General features: G+C 36.3%; 1 protein-coding gene and 1 pseudogene across 8 annotated transcripts in view; one reads left to right on the top strand and one right to left on the bottom strand.

The window, feature by feature from the left end:
* TRPC4 (transient receptor potential cation channel, subfamily C, member 4) overlaps positions 1-15,297 on the top strand; it is a 448,068-nt gene that overhangs the window by 211,799 nt on the left and 220,972 nt on the right. The gene's annotated exons all lie outside the window — the stretch shown is intronic.
* LOC102820462 lies at positions 13,741-14,186 on the bottom strand (annotated as a pseudogene).

Genomic DNA, 15,297 nt, shown 5'->3' with positions numbered 1-15,297 from the left:
CGAAACACATACCCAATTAAGTATTAAGGCCACAGATAAACACTAAACATGTCCAAGAAGCAAAAGCAGATAAAAATATCAGTACATATCCAGAAACAAGATAAAAGATCTGAGACAAATGACCTAGAGGTAGACCTGGACTACATTCTGGAAGGAGGGCAGGCCTTGAAAATGTCTGAGAAGGAATTCAGAAAAATGATTATAAAATCTTTCAAAACATTTTACAATGGAGTTGAGAAAAAAATAAGGAAGAAGTCAGGAAAGTTCTACAGGAACAATCAAATAAGATAGATACAGCATTGGAAACAATTCAAAACTTACAGAAAGAGGTCCAAACGATCAATAGTAGAATATCAGAAATAGACAATACACTGAAAGGGCAAAGGAGTAGATTAGAAGAGATGGAAGGCAGAGCAGTTAGCTGGACAACAAAGAAGAAGATGAAGAAGAAAAAAAATTGTAGCCTAATATGAGCATGACTTTAATGTCCTCTTTCAGCTTCTTGCTTTCAAAACTGTCTGATAGATTTCAAGATGCCACTGTTGGTTATTATGGTGTACTTCAGGATTTGATTTAGTTTTTGTCCTGTTTTGTTTTTAAAGTCTTTTTCCCTCTCCACACCCCTTGTTCTCACCTTTGCGCTATTGAAAAACAGCTCAGGGACGGGTCTTAGGCTAAGAGTATCTGTGTGCATGTTTGGTAGAAGAATCCACCAGTGTTGGACTGGGGGGTGTCCACTTACTCAGGCTTCCCCTCTAGTCACCAGAATGGAGGTGTGCAAACAGTGGGGACCAAAAACAGATATCAAAAGAAGAAAAAAAAATTAGAACAAAGCAAAACTGACAGTGTATTGTCTACCTTTGCTGTGAGGTTCCCACGGGGATTATTCCATTGTGTGTCTGCTCCCCCCGCTTGGTCTTGCCATTTGGTCTCGCCCAAGTTGTCAGCTCCAGATCTGGGTCTGGCAGATTTAAATAAATGTGAATTCTTACTTCTGCTACTGGTTCCACTACCTATAAGCCTTCAAACTTTTTAAATATTCCTACATATGTGGTTCAGCATTTTTTTTCTCTCTGCCCCAAACCCTTTCCACCTGGTATTTTGTGGTATTACTGATGGCTAATTTCACTGCACCTGTACCCTGTCTGCCCCAAGTTGCACATTTTTAAAATCCATTTTGCAAATGGTTTTTGAACTTGTTTGTCATAATGTTCTTTGGGAATATGAAATATTTTAATAGAAATAAGCTATATCCTCTAAGCAATCATAATTGTTATATTATTGTTATTCATCTACAGTTGTTATTGTTGTTGTTAAATACTGTCAAATTGATTCTGGCCCATGTCGACCCTATGTACAACAGAATGTAACATTGCCTGGTCCTGCACCATCCTCACAATTGCTGCTACACTTAATCCCATTGCTGCTACCACTGAGTTCATCTATTTTGTTAGGGCTCTTGCTCTTTTTCACTGACCCTCTACTTAACTAGCATGTTGTCTTACACCATTACTATTAAGCTTTACATGAAGTGGTTAAACAAGTGTGCAAATGTGTGTTTGTGTTCTACCTTTCTCCCCACTAGACATCTCTCTTACTGTCATCTTCTCTATTAACCTAGAAAAACACATAGCAAAACTTAGATGTACCCAGGAGAAGCAGCTATGAGAAAATTAAACTCAAAGGGACAATTTAAAAATAAAGATGTTTTTTCCAGCTTCCGAGTTTAAAAATACCATGCTTGTTGAGACTTGTAGAGATTAAAAATAGCCCCTAAGTACAGAAATTGTGAGGTTTTTTTTTTTTTTTAAAGATCTGTTTATCTGAAATTTTATGTCAAAAATATTAATGAACCAACATTCATATTTCAGCAGTAATGCCCTAAGACCTCAGAGGAACCTTGCCACCATATACAAAGTATATACACATTTAAATACACAGAGTGAAGCACTTCCAGAATTAACTGTCTAAATTCAGAGTTCAGTTTTATTTTGGAAAGGAATAACTCAAATTTCAGAAGTTTTTCTATACAAAACTAAACTCAGCTAGAAACTAAGCATTGCAAAAGTATCTTGAAGAATTCCTGGGTGATATAAACAGTTAGCATACTTGACTGCTAACAAAAATGTTGGAGATTCGAATCTACCCAGAGGCACGTTGGCACAAAGTCCTGGTGATTTATTTCCAAAAGGTCAAAGCCATTGAAAGCTTTATGCAGTTCAGTTCTACTATGACACATAAGAGATCACTATAAGTTGAAATTGACTTAACATCAACTGATTATGTAAAGAAATTCCTTTTCAAGGAACACTGACATGAAGTAGAGTATAAATTTAAAAGAGTTATTTTGAAGTTAACAAACTATGATTCAATTCTAATATAAAAATAATTTGAATTTAGTTATAATGGTGGTCATGGTGGTATACCATGGAGTAGATTCTAACTCATAGAGGTGACCCCTTGGTGTTTTTTGCAAGTTGGTAGGTAGAATTCTGAGTTCAAGTCAAATTTGGCTATGATCAAACTCCATATACAGTTGGAAGGCAACAGAGATAGACATACATGTTTTATTTGTCATTTCTGAAAGATTACTAATCTCATACTTCAACCAGCAAATGTTCCAGGTGTCTTCTATAACAAACTGCCTTCAATGTTATGATCCAGCACACAATACTTTCTCCTCAGGTTAGACACAGTGTGCAGAAAAGTGACATATGACTGAACTAGTAAAAACACTTTTGTAACTCCATATTCGCAATATACAGAAATATTTGAAAATAGCTTAAAGCTAGATATACAAGTATGTGTATGTATGCACATTGATATATGAAAGCAAGTTGAAGGAAAAAATTAATAATGTTTTGCACCTGGTATTGTGATAAGCACTTCATATACTTTGCTTCATTTTATACTCAAAATAAAACAAAACAAACAACAGTAAATTGAGTAGTTTTCATTTTAAAGACAGGTCTTCTTGACTCTAGAGACTGTGTCCTTCACAAGTTGCTATATAATATAATTATTTATTTGCTTGATGTACTAATAGTGTAGTGGATTATGACCTAGGCTGCTAACCACAAGTTCAGTAGTTCAAATCTGCCTGTCACTCTGTGTGAGAAAGATGAGACTTTCTGCTCCTATAAAGAGTTACAGCCTTTGAAATCTTATACAGGGTCACTATGAGTCAAAATCAATTTGGTCAATCACAACATTTATTTGCTAACATTCAACCCCAGCTATAAATTGCCTTGTTGGGTTCCTGATAATTCTTTTTTTTTTTTTGGCATAGGGTATATGTATATTTATATTGAAAATGAAATGTCTCTATCATCATTGGCAGCATTTGGTGGCTCAGACAAAGGTGGACAAATCTAATGTTATGCATAGACAGATGTTTCCACTTATGCTTAGACCACTGTTGTTGTTGTTGTTACTAAGTGCCATCAAGTTGGTTTTGACTCATAACAGCCCTGAATAGGGTTTCTGAGGAGTGGCTGGTGAGCTTGAATTGCTAACCTTGTGGCTCAAACCAACTTTGCAGTCCATCACATTAACCCATAGCGTCCTCAAGATTATCCAATGGAACTCAGTCCTACTCAGTAACATAAAGGGTCGCCTTGACTTAGAATTGACTCAATGGCAACAGGTGACCATTAAATTGTCAGCAGGGAATCTGAACTATCAAGATGTTTGAGGCCACCTTTTGGTGATGTTAGAGGGGTTCTGGGTAGCATTACAGACAAAGTCATTATGTGCTGTGATACTGTAGTGGGAGGTGGCCAATGGGATTGGAACACAAATAACAATAGGGAGAGTAGTGTGAGATAACCTTGGAAAGGTGGGCAAGGTCCAGATCAGGCTAGGGTCTCATGAAGGGTTTTCATCTGAATGCTAAAACTACACCATTTATCCTTAGGGCCAATAAGTGACTCCTCTACCCAGAAATTTCTGCCCAGTCTGGAAATTTAGATAAAAAGCTAAATGAAACTACAAAACAAAGCACCCAATGTCTTTTTTAAAAATTTTAATCCATGGTTTGATTAATACGCCCCCCCCCACCCCCACCCCGGACATATTTCCAGGTCCATATTCATTATTCCATTGAGTTCCCGATTTGCATGAATGGTTTAGCATTCAACTACTAGCTGAAAAGTTGGCACTTTTCATCCAACCAGAAGCATTTTCAGAGTCCTGATGTGGCACTGTATAATAAGCACTGGAATGCTAATCACATGTCAGCAGTTCAATTCCACCACAACTCCTTGGAAATTATATGGAGTTGCTATGAGTCCTAATCCATTTGACAGAAACACTTAACAGAAACACTTCAGAAGATATTCCTGGTGATCTGCTTTCCAATAGTCACAGCCTTGAAAACCTTGCAGAGTACAGTTTCACTGTGCATATATTTGGAGTCACCATGAATTAGAGCCAAATTGACAGCAGCTAACAGCAACATATCTTTTTCCAAGTAAACATGAGTCTTCTCCCTCAGTCCTTCAAGATTGAGACATTCTTTTCTTGTTGATTTTGAATTTTATAGCACTCTGGTCTGAGAAGATGCTTTGTAGTATTTTGATGTTTGTAAATTTATGGACACTTGTTTTGTGTCCTAACACATGGTCTATTCTGGAGAATGTTCCATGTGCACTAGAAAAGTATGTGTATTGTGCTGTTGTTGGGTTGAATGCTCTGTACATATCTATAGGGTCCAGTTGGCTGATTGTGTTGTTTAGTTCCTCTGTGTCTGTCAATTTTCTTTCTGGTTGTTCTATCCTTTTCCGAAAATAGTGTACTAAAATCTCCCACTATTATTGTTGATTTGCCTATTTCTTTCTTAAATCTATTAGAGTTTGCTTTATATATTTTGGAGCTCTTTCATTGGGAGCATAGATATTATGGTTATGTCATCTTTGTTCAATTGACACATTAATAATGAGAAAATGTCCATCTTTATCTATTATGCTGGGTTTTGACTTAAAGTTTATTTTATCCATGATTAGTATTGTCAGTCCTGCTCATTTTTTATTGCAATTAGCTTGGTATATATATTCTTCCATCTTTTAACTTTTAGTCTATTTTTGTCTTTGTGTGTAATGTGTGTCTTTTACAGACAGAATATTGAAGAATCTTGTCCATTCAGCCATCCTCCATCTCTTAGTCTCTTAACTGCTCCATTTTATCCATTGACATTCAGTGTAATTCTAGATAATTATGAATTAATTGCTGACATTGTTTTTTTGTGGTGTTACTGGTTTTGTTCTGCATGCCTTTCTGTGCTGAGTTCATGTTATTTGTGTTCCTTCTTGTCACTTTCTTCATAGTTTTAATGTTTCCATGTTCTTGGATTTTCATTTTCTTGGTATGTTGTAAAGTATTAATTTTCACTGAGGTTACCCTATATTCTATTAACTTTTTCCTCCATTTAAAACAAGTCAATTTTATACTGCAGTCTACCTGACCAACTTATCCCCTGGATCTCTGTTCCTATGTTTTGACCTTCTTTCACATTGTAATTGTTTTGATCATAGACTTACCTCCTAGACCCTCTGAATTCATTCTTGCAGTTTTTTGTTTTTTGTTTTTTTTCAGTTCTGGACTCTTCCATCTGTCAATTGAGTTCAGGGTGGTGCTGCCACCTATGCCAATCTCTGGTTGGTGTCTCTTCTTGTTGGTTCTCAGTCCAAAGAACTATCTTTAGGATGTTTTGAAGCACAGGGTTGGCTTTGACAAAATCCCTTAGCTTCTGTTTATTTGTGAATGTTTTTATTTACAACATAATATTTGATTGACAGCTTTGCTGAGTAGACTATTCCAGGTTGACAGTTTTTTTTTCTTTCAGGGTTTTATGTATGTCTCATAATTGCCTTCTTGCCTGCCTGGTTTCTGCTGAGAGATCAGAGCTTAATCTGATTCACTTGCCTTTCTAAGTAACACTTCTCTTTTCCCTATCCGCTTTCAGGATTCTCTCCTTGTCTTTGATTTTGGAAAGCTTGATTATGATATATCTTTGTTATTTTCTTTTGGACTCTATCATTTCTGGGATTCATTGATTTCTAGAATACTTATCTTTCTGTTTTTCAGGATGTTAGGGAACTTTTCTTCCAGCAGCTCTTCAACTCTCTCCCTGGTGGACTTTTGTGATTCTTCCTATTCTGGAATGCCAAGAATTATTAGGTTATTCCTCCATGTGTTGTCCAAAATGAATCTTACACTTGCTTCAGATTTTTTTTTTTTTAATCTATTCTTCAGCTTGCTCTTCTGTCTTAGCAGTATTGAGACATTTGTCTTCGAGCTCATGGGTTCTGGCTTCCATATCTTCAATTCTACTTCTTTGCCCTTTCTGTGTATTGTCCATTTCTGATATTTTATTAATAGTTGTTTGGACCTCTTTTTGTAAGATTTGAATTGTCTTCAAAGCTACATCTATCTTATTTGATTGTTCATGTAGCACTTTCCTGACTTCTTCCTTATTTTTCTCAACCTCTCTGTGGAGCATTTGGATGTACCTCACTATCATCCTCCTTGAATTCCTTCTCAGGCAGTTCCAAAGTCTGCCCTCCTTACAATGGGAAGTCTATATCTAACTCCAGCTCATTTGCCTCAGTTACTCTGTCTTCTTTCTGGACATGTGCCAAACATGTTTCTTGGGTATCTTCAATAATAAGGTGTTTTATCAATAATTAGATGAATGTATGCTGATGTATTATTAAGCTTTCTGATTGCCTCCAGGTAGATGTGATCAGGAGACAGGCTTCCCTTTTACTTTTTTTTATTACTCAGCTCAGAGTAATGTAGCAGCTGTTGGCTGTCTGTCTGGTATATACCAGCTAGCATTGGCTCTTGCAAGGTTGGTGGGAATTTTACAGAGTGTGATTGTAGTTTGGCTATATGACCAAAATTGCTGTCTCTTCTTGGGTAACATAGGGAGAGAAAGAGCCCCCTGAAAGTAAAAGGGGACCAAAAAACAAAACAGCAATAGCAAAAAAACAAAACAAAACCAGATTGGGTACTACAGTTTACAATCACATAAAAGAAATGAAAAAAAAGTTTGTAGCAAAATATAACTATGACTTTAACCTCCCTCTTTCAGCTTCCTGACTTCAAGGCTGCCTGAAAATGTTCAAGATGTTACTGTTGATCCTTATGAATTAATTTAGGATTCAATTTTCAGCCTGTTTCCTTTTTAGTCTGTCTCTCTCTGTCTCCACAACCCCTGTCCAGGATCTTTTTTCAGTGATAAACAGTTCAGGACCATCGATAGCTGTATTTGGAGACCATTCAGTGTTAAGCAGTGTCTTCCTCTTTATTAGCTTTTACATGCAGTTGTCTTTACTGATCAGATCCATGCACTTGCATAGTAGAACTCTCCAGGGGTGGGGGTGGAGTTTCACTCTCTCAGGCACCACCCCAAGTCACCAGAATGGAGGTGAGCAGACAGCAAGAGACCAATGAACAAAGAGAAAAAGAACAAAAACAAGTCCGCACCTTTATCTCTGAGGATCAGTCAGACCTCTGGGATGGGAGGGCTCCTCTGATCCTTCACCCATTCCATCATGCCCTAGATGGCCACTGCAGGAGCTGCAGGCAGCCGCATGTCAAAAATACCACCTTTCTTGCTTCTGCTACAAATTCCACTGGCTTTAAGCCTTTGAACTTTCTAAATGTTCCTTACATGTTTTTTAGAGTTCTGGGACTGTCCCCCAAACCTGCTTCATCCAGTATTCTGTGTTATTGTTAACAAAGGTCTGCACTGCTCTTCTCTCTACTCTGCCATAAAGTCCTGCCTCTTGAGACATTCTTTTAATTTCCTTCAGAAAGTACCAAATGATAGAAGGATTGTTGTTGTTAAGTGTCATCAAGTCTATATAGGGCTTTTGATGAGCAGCCTATGAATTTGAACTGCTGACTTTTTGGTTCAAACCAACTTTGCAGTCCAGTGTTATAGATAGTGCATATTCTCATTTCTCTTTCAGGGAACAATTTTTCGCAGTAGTTGTTTTTTACATAGATTTTAATTAACAAAGAGTTTCCAATAACCTCAGAGACTCATAAGATTTGGAGAAATAAAAAATCTGCTGACTATAAAACTATTATACTGAAATAATTTGTTTTTAAATTCATCCAATTTTTATAGCTTGATTAAACCCACATGGTTTATCTTATGCTTCTTATTGTCACCATAAAATAAAACAAAATGGTTAAGTTCTTGTAAGTAATACCACTAGTATCTAAAATCTATAATAATAACTGAGTTGGGCTTATAGTTACACGGCTTTGACTTTAGGCCTGAGCCCTGTGATTCACCACAAACTCCCAATCAACTCCACATCTCACAGGCAGTCTCTGCTACTAACTAGTTTTTGAGTCCTGGAAAATTCCTCCATTAAGAAATTAAAATGAAGATGTGAGGTGTAATGATTTTTGATGCATCTTCCACATTTATCTTAAGCTTATAGTGTTGCCATAATAAAAATACCATAAATAAGTGACTGTAAGGAATAGAATTTTACTTTCTTACAGCTCAGGAATGGAGTGCTGCCTGGTGTGGTGCTTTGGAATAAAGCACAGGACCACAAGGTCAGTTTGAACCACAAGGTGGGCAGTTCAAACTCACCAATAGCTCCTTAGAAACCCTATACAGGTGGCTATGAATAAGAACCAATTCAATGACACTTAACAAAAACAGCAGTTTAGGAGGCTAACAGTTAAATGAATAGAACATTAGCTATAAGGGAAGATCCTCCATTGTGTCTTTCACCTACTAGTAGGTGCTGGTAGTGTTTGGCATTCCTGAATTTGAGTCCGAACAATGGCAACTTTACTGCCTGTCTTGAATAGTCAATTACATGGAGACAGGAGTGTGGCAAAGTTTGTTGTTATTTGTTAAATGCCTCTGAGTTGGTTGTGAAAGACTAAATCCCTATTTAGGTTTTCCAAGGAGCACCTGGTGAGTTTGTACACACCTTGTGGTCCAGTGATTTATGCCACAGTGTCACACCAGGACTCTGTAGTAAAGCTAGTAAGGTTTAATGTATATATAAAACCCAAGGGACCACATGTCTTCCAAAGATTGACTCTCAAAGAAGAAAGAGGGAATAGGATTTACAGGGATTTGTGATAGAGGGTTGAGGTCTTTGAGAAACTTCTTTATTATTCTGCTTATCTAAAGTTGTGTTGAACCCTTCAAGGAATTTCAGCAAATTCTTTAAATAGCCCATAGTTACTGATTAGCCTAAAGAAAAGTGCAGACCAAGGTTAACATTAATGACCTCTGTCCTGACAAGATGAAGTCACTTTAGCCAATTGCAGATTCAACTCCTCCATCTCTTTTACTTGTTTCCTATTCTTGGGAATAAGGCAATGTTCTCATCTGGCTACTTTCTGCTGATTGGGGGTGTAGTTAGTGACTCATCAGGGAAACTGACTACTGGGAGTCTTGTAAGCATTCTGCTTCTGACTCCTGCAGTTTGGCCATCCTGAATGAGACACTCCAAAAAAGTAAAAATAAAAAGGTATCTGAACAGTTAATCTAGGCACAATATGAAATTAAGCTCTGCCTATCTGGAGTACATTGCAGGCAAAATGTTTCAGATTTCATTATTTAAAGAATTCCCTCATCTAGGTTAGAGATTGAGGGTAGTCATATCAATAACTAAAACCTGAACTTTGCAGGACTAATAGATAACAGCTGTCACAACCTCTTTAAACTCATGGAGGTCTTTCACCAGATACCATTTAATCTGTTTGCAAAAGCTTCAGATAGGAGTGATATCTCTATAACATTTATTGTAGCATTGAACAGAGCCATATGCACATCACCTTGGTGAGAGCTCTCTTTCCCTCTAACATGTTGACATCAAAGGCCTACTGTTAGCAGAATGCTAATTAAAATACTATTGCTCTTCATGAAGACTACCTAACCTATGTGATGGTTATTTATTTAATGATTTCAAATAACACTTATTCACTAATGTAAATTATAGAAGTCTAAAGCATGTAACACAAAGGTAAATGATCTAAAAATACATGTTAAACAAAATTTTGAACAGTCCATAAATTCAAACTGCAAGGTTGGTGGTTTTGTGCTGTGGAGTTGGTTCTGACTCATAGTGACCCTGTACAGGGTTTCCAAGGCTGTAAATCTTTACAGGAGCAGAATGCCTCATTTTTCTCCCATGGAACAGTTGATAGTTTCAAACTGCTGACCTTGTGATTCACAGCCCGATTTATAACCACTACACTATAGAAGGTTGGACAGCCTTAAAATCAATAGAAATTAGAACAAAATCCAAAGACCTCAGAAGCCTATGACCGTGAAAACATAAAGTATGCTTTAAATATAAAATATACACAAACTGAAGAAGCAAAGCCTACTGTCATCGAGTGAATCCAAACTTTTATAGGGTCTGAATTATAGAGTTTGGAAGCTATAAACCTTTATTACGCATACAGTCTCATCTTTCTCCTGAGGAGTGACTGGTGGATTTAAAACACCAACCTTATGGTTAAGAATCCAAGGCCTACCCCATAGCACAACCAGGCTCCTTAAAGTATATACTGGGTTTAAAAAATGGTTTTAAAATATTTTTCAGATGAACATTAACTGCCCTACATAAAAACTAAGGATTTAATTTTAAAAGATAGAGCAATATATAAATTGTTAGTTCTTACGTAGGTAGTTAATGTGCTTGTCTGACAACTGAACTCCAGAGGAACTTTGGAAGAAAGGCCTGGGTATCTAATTCTAAAAAATCAGCCCTTGAAAACCCTACATAACACAGTTCTACTCTTATACACATGAGTAAGGATGAAATCAATAGTCATTATAAAATAATAATAAATGTTAAGATTTTAGATAAGTGGGCTAATACGCTAGACCACAAGGTCAGTTTGAACTGCAAGGTTGGTGTTTCAAGCTCGTCAGTTGCTCAAACAGACTCTACAGCACTTAACAACATTAAATAATATTATAAAAATTAATGTCACCTATCTGCTTTTTTTTTTTTTTTACATTTTAAATTATATATGTGACACATCATAAATCTTGAAACAGTGCTGTACTAAACAGAGGAAATAAAATCTGTTTATTTTTTACTGTGCAAGCTAAGGTACAACAAATGTAAAAAAACATAGAAAGTTACTCAGCTTCAGTCCTTTAACACATTACTAATTTGTTTGAAAAATTTGTTATACTAAATGTCCCAGTTATAATATATAGTGAGACCCTTATGTTGAATGTTAGGGAAAATAAAGTGGGATTTTTATTTCATTGGTATTTGGGTGATCAACTTTTTGTATCTTAAACTCATTAAAACCCACTTCTATTGAATAAATTCTGACTCATAATGACCCTATAGATTAGAGTAGAACTGCTCCCTAGGATTTCTGAGTGTGCAAATCTTAGTGGGGGCAGACCGCCTCATCATTCTCTCCTGGAATATCTAGTGGTTTTCATCTACTGTCCTCATTAGCAGCCCAGTGTGTAACCCACTTTGTCACAAGGGCTCTTTCTTGGAACTGAATCCTAATTAAAACAATAACTACAATAACAAAACCTTAAAACATTTAGGACTTTTTAAACTAAAAGCTGAGATGTGTTAATTCCATAACCAATTAATGAATTTCTTAAAATTGAATATACTTCTAAGGGGAAAAAAAAAAGTTTACTACTAAAAATGTTCAAGCATCTTCTCAGTGTTCTAATTCAAATAAAAATGTTTTTCCTTTAATTCCACTAGCTCAACTGACTGGACCCAAACCTAATCTAACTTAAAAACAAAAAAAAACTAATGTTCTAATTTCTAAAAACCATAAGCCAATTCCTTTGTTGAGTATCTCTTTATAATATTATGCCGTGTCTTTTTCTGGGGGGCAAAAAAAGAGACAGATTTGTACTTAACCATTAGCTTACAAGGAGTATAAACTTATTTCAAGCTAATTCCTATTTATAAAAGATATAGTATCATCATATTATATTATTACTGGGTTTCATTAAACTGACATTATCTTTCATTAAATTGACAAGAATGTATCCATGCATCAAAATAAAGGACTAAAGTTATATTTCTAGTTAAAAAAATAATTTTGCAAACATGTCATTCACCAAATTTTTGTATTTAATTTGAATACAGAGAACTTTGGCAAGAAAGAAAAAGGAAAAAAGGAGGAAAAGGAAAGAACAGAATAAAAGAGAGGAAGACTGACCTATTTATCTAATTGCTATTCTCTTTCAAATCAAACTGATTTTTTTAAATTCTTCAAAAAATAATCAAGATACTTTACATTATTCCTGACTAAACAATGATGTGTCAGCATTTGTATCATACTGAATAATTTTCAAAATAGTATTGCTTACACTAAGATATACTACAAAAGGCCCTACTTGAACTATGTGTATGATGATCCATTTAGTATGCTCTTAAAATAATTCATGTAATATGTTATCTTTATTTGTGAATTCACACAATGCATGTTTACAAGGAAGTTTGCAAAATGGAGAGAGTAAAAATAGGTTTCAAAAATGGCACAAAATAGCACTCCCACAGCAATGTTTATTCAACTGGGTTTGATAATCCATTGCAATGGTCACACAGAACTCAGAAACCATACTCAGTTATGAGATTAATTAGGGAAATTATTACATTACAATACAGGATGAGAAGATGCTCAGGGTACAATTATTCCAATCAGGAAAACCTCTCCTCTGCTGTGCCCATAAGCAAGCCCTCAACCCCTTGGCCTTATCTCTGACCTACTCCAAAATGTGACAAAGTTTCTTTAATGCTGCTGACATTAACCTTGGCACAAAGGTGTTTGGCTTTAGCTCTGTGGATCAGCAAATTCTAGTCTCTAGATTAAGTGCCTAGAGGTACCCCGCTCTGCAAATAAGCCACACGTGCAAAGGCACACACTTTTACATGGGCCGGAAGTCCACTGTTCTGTCTGGTGCTCTGACTCTTGGTTATTTTTCTGCTCTATCTCTGCCACTCCTCCATTGTCTCAGCTTTCTGTCTCTATATCAAGGAGGTTCAGTGTGCAGGGATCTCAGGGTCAAAGGACACATTCCACTCATGGCTCTTTTTCTCTGTTAGTAGAGAGAACACCATTCTTGCTTCTGAGATGTCTCATATTAAATGCACATTAACATTCCAAGTTATTACAATCACAATTAACTTTGTTAGCAATCACAGCTGAATCATATCATCCTATCAGTCTCTTATCCTGCCTTTTCTGACCCAAACCTATCAAGGCAAAAACGTTGTCTGGTGAGAATTAAAAAGACTATGGATTGAAGAGCCATATGAAATAATCCATTGCCCTACATAAAAACATAAATGCTTTAACAACAACAACAACAACAACAAAAACACTGTATAGCACTCTTCTATATAGAATTCTTTTAATGAGAATTCATGTTTAACAAAGTATCTTGTTCTGTGGTTCTTTTGTGAGAGAAATTTTAAATAAAATCTAATTTTAGAGAAAAAAATTCAATGTTAGACTAGTAGGCTAGAGAATCACTAATTACATATATTAGCACATGTTTGTTTGTTTCTTAATTTGTTATAGCACAATTTATATATTTTAAGTAGACAAAAATTTGTATCATTTACAATATCTAAAGACAACTTGCCCTTGAATGAGAGCTTCCTTTCCAGTACTTTGAGGTTTACAAGACATATCTAGAAAATTTACTATGGGGTGGGGGATGGGAGGGCCTACGGTTTTTCTTTTTGATTAATTGCTGTAACACTATTCTTCAGGCAGTTGAAGGAGTTTCATATATTTTTTAAAGACATCATTATACTCTGAAGCTCTTGCAGGACAACTTTGATGCTATATGTATCCTACCATTTTGCTAGCATTGATAATGGCTCTTGGGTCCACCATTCCATTAGAAATATTCACTCCATTTATATTATTTTTGTTAGAAATCTTACAAAGGGTGGGGGTGGTTCTGGGTATGTAAATCCACATTCTATTTTAAGGCTGTATATCCAATTTTCATAAATTGTTCTTGGAAGCACAATTATCTATGATCCCTGTCCATTTTGTAAGTTTCTTGTCTTCATCATCTAGATCCCAGCTAACATGCCATCTACTCCTTTCTGGCCGTCTTTGAGTTCTTCCAACTGTTGGAAATTGCTAGGGACATTTACTCCCGAGCCTGTGGTGGTTGTCATCTTGCATTGCTGTTGCTCTAAGGCTGGCTCCTAACACTGGTTTTGACCTTAGAAACTTCTCAATTAATTACCTCAATGTGAAGTCATAATTTAGCTTCCACTTAAAACATTTTTTTTGCCTACAACTACTTGCTTTCCTTCCTAATTGAAAATCTGTAATTAATAACATCACCTTCAGCCAGATAGAGACCATGCCTATGGTATCTTGAATTTACTTGATATGGCTTTTCTATCAAAAGTCTTCTTAATGCCCATCAAGTGATTTGGTGAGACCAGGCAAATAAGATATACAGAACTTTAACGTTGGAATTGGTTAGTTTTGCCCTCCAATTAGGTTTAAAAGTAGCCATCTCAGAAGCAGAGACCAAAGATCCCAGGACCATCAAGAAGGAAGAGCATGAGTGATGTATGAGATCCCTACCTAAAGAAACAGCGACTACAGAAGTAACAGCAGAGGAGATTGCAGAAGCAAAGGCAAGAGGCCACAGAAGAAGCAACAGCAGAGGTGACACATGGACAGAGCAGTTTCGGACTCTAAGTCAGTGGATTGAGTAAAGTTCAGTACATATAGGCAAGAGACTGGCTTGAAGAATGTGTCCTTTAGGCATTCACAGACTTGCTAAAAGAACTTTGTAGCATATGCTCAAGCCAGGGTAGAGACCAAGGGAGCACATGACTGAGACACTGAAAATGAGAGTGAAGCATGCCTGCAGTATGGCAGACAAGAGGTGTTCCTGACTGAAGAATTGCTGTGTCCTGAATTGGTTTTGATCCTTAATTGTACCCTGTTCATTTCCTTAATAAACCCTAGAATCATGAGTATTGTTATAACTTCTGTGTGGCCATTGCAATGGATTATTGAACCCATATGTGAAACAGAGAGTGGTATGGGAGGAATGGTTGGTGTCAGAATAAAGAAGAAGGTTGTAGAGTGGAAGCATGTCTGACTTCTGAGTCATTGGAATTGGTCGTGGGCTGATTTGAGTTTGATTGTCTTTTCCTCTTGTGGACCCAGGGGAAGTCAGAAGTGGTTCCCACATGATTTTTACAATGGCTTAGATAGATTCAAGATACCCAAGAAAGGTAAGAGCTTCCTTTACTAGGAAAAAGC

The sequence above is a fragment of the Chrysochloris asiatica genome, unplaced genomic scaffold (assembly GCF_000296735.1).
Source record: "Chrysochloris asiatica unplaced genomic scaffold, ChrAsi1.0 scaffold00022, whole genome shotgun sequence".
In the NCBI taxonomy this organism is placed as follows: Eukaryota; Metazoa; Chordata; class Mammalia; order Afrosoricida; family Chrysochloridae; genus Chrysochloris; species Chrysochloris asiatica.
The sequence above is the reverse complement of the archived record's forward strand: the minus strand, read 5'-3'. Positions and strand labels throughout refer to the sequence as shown.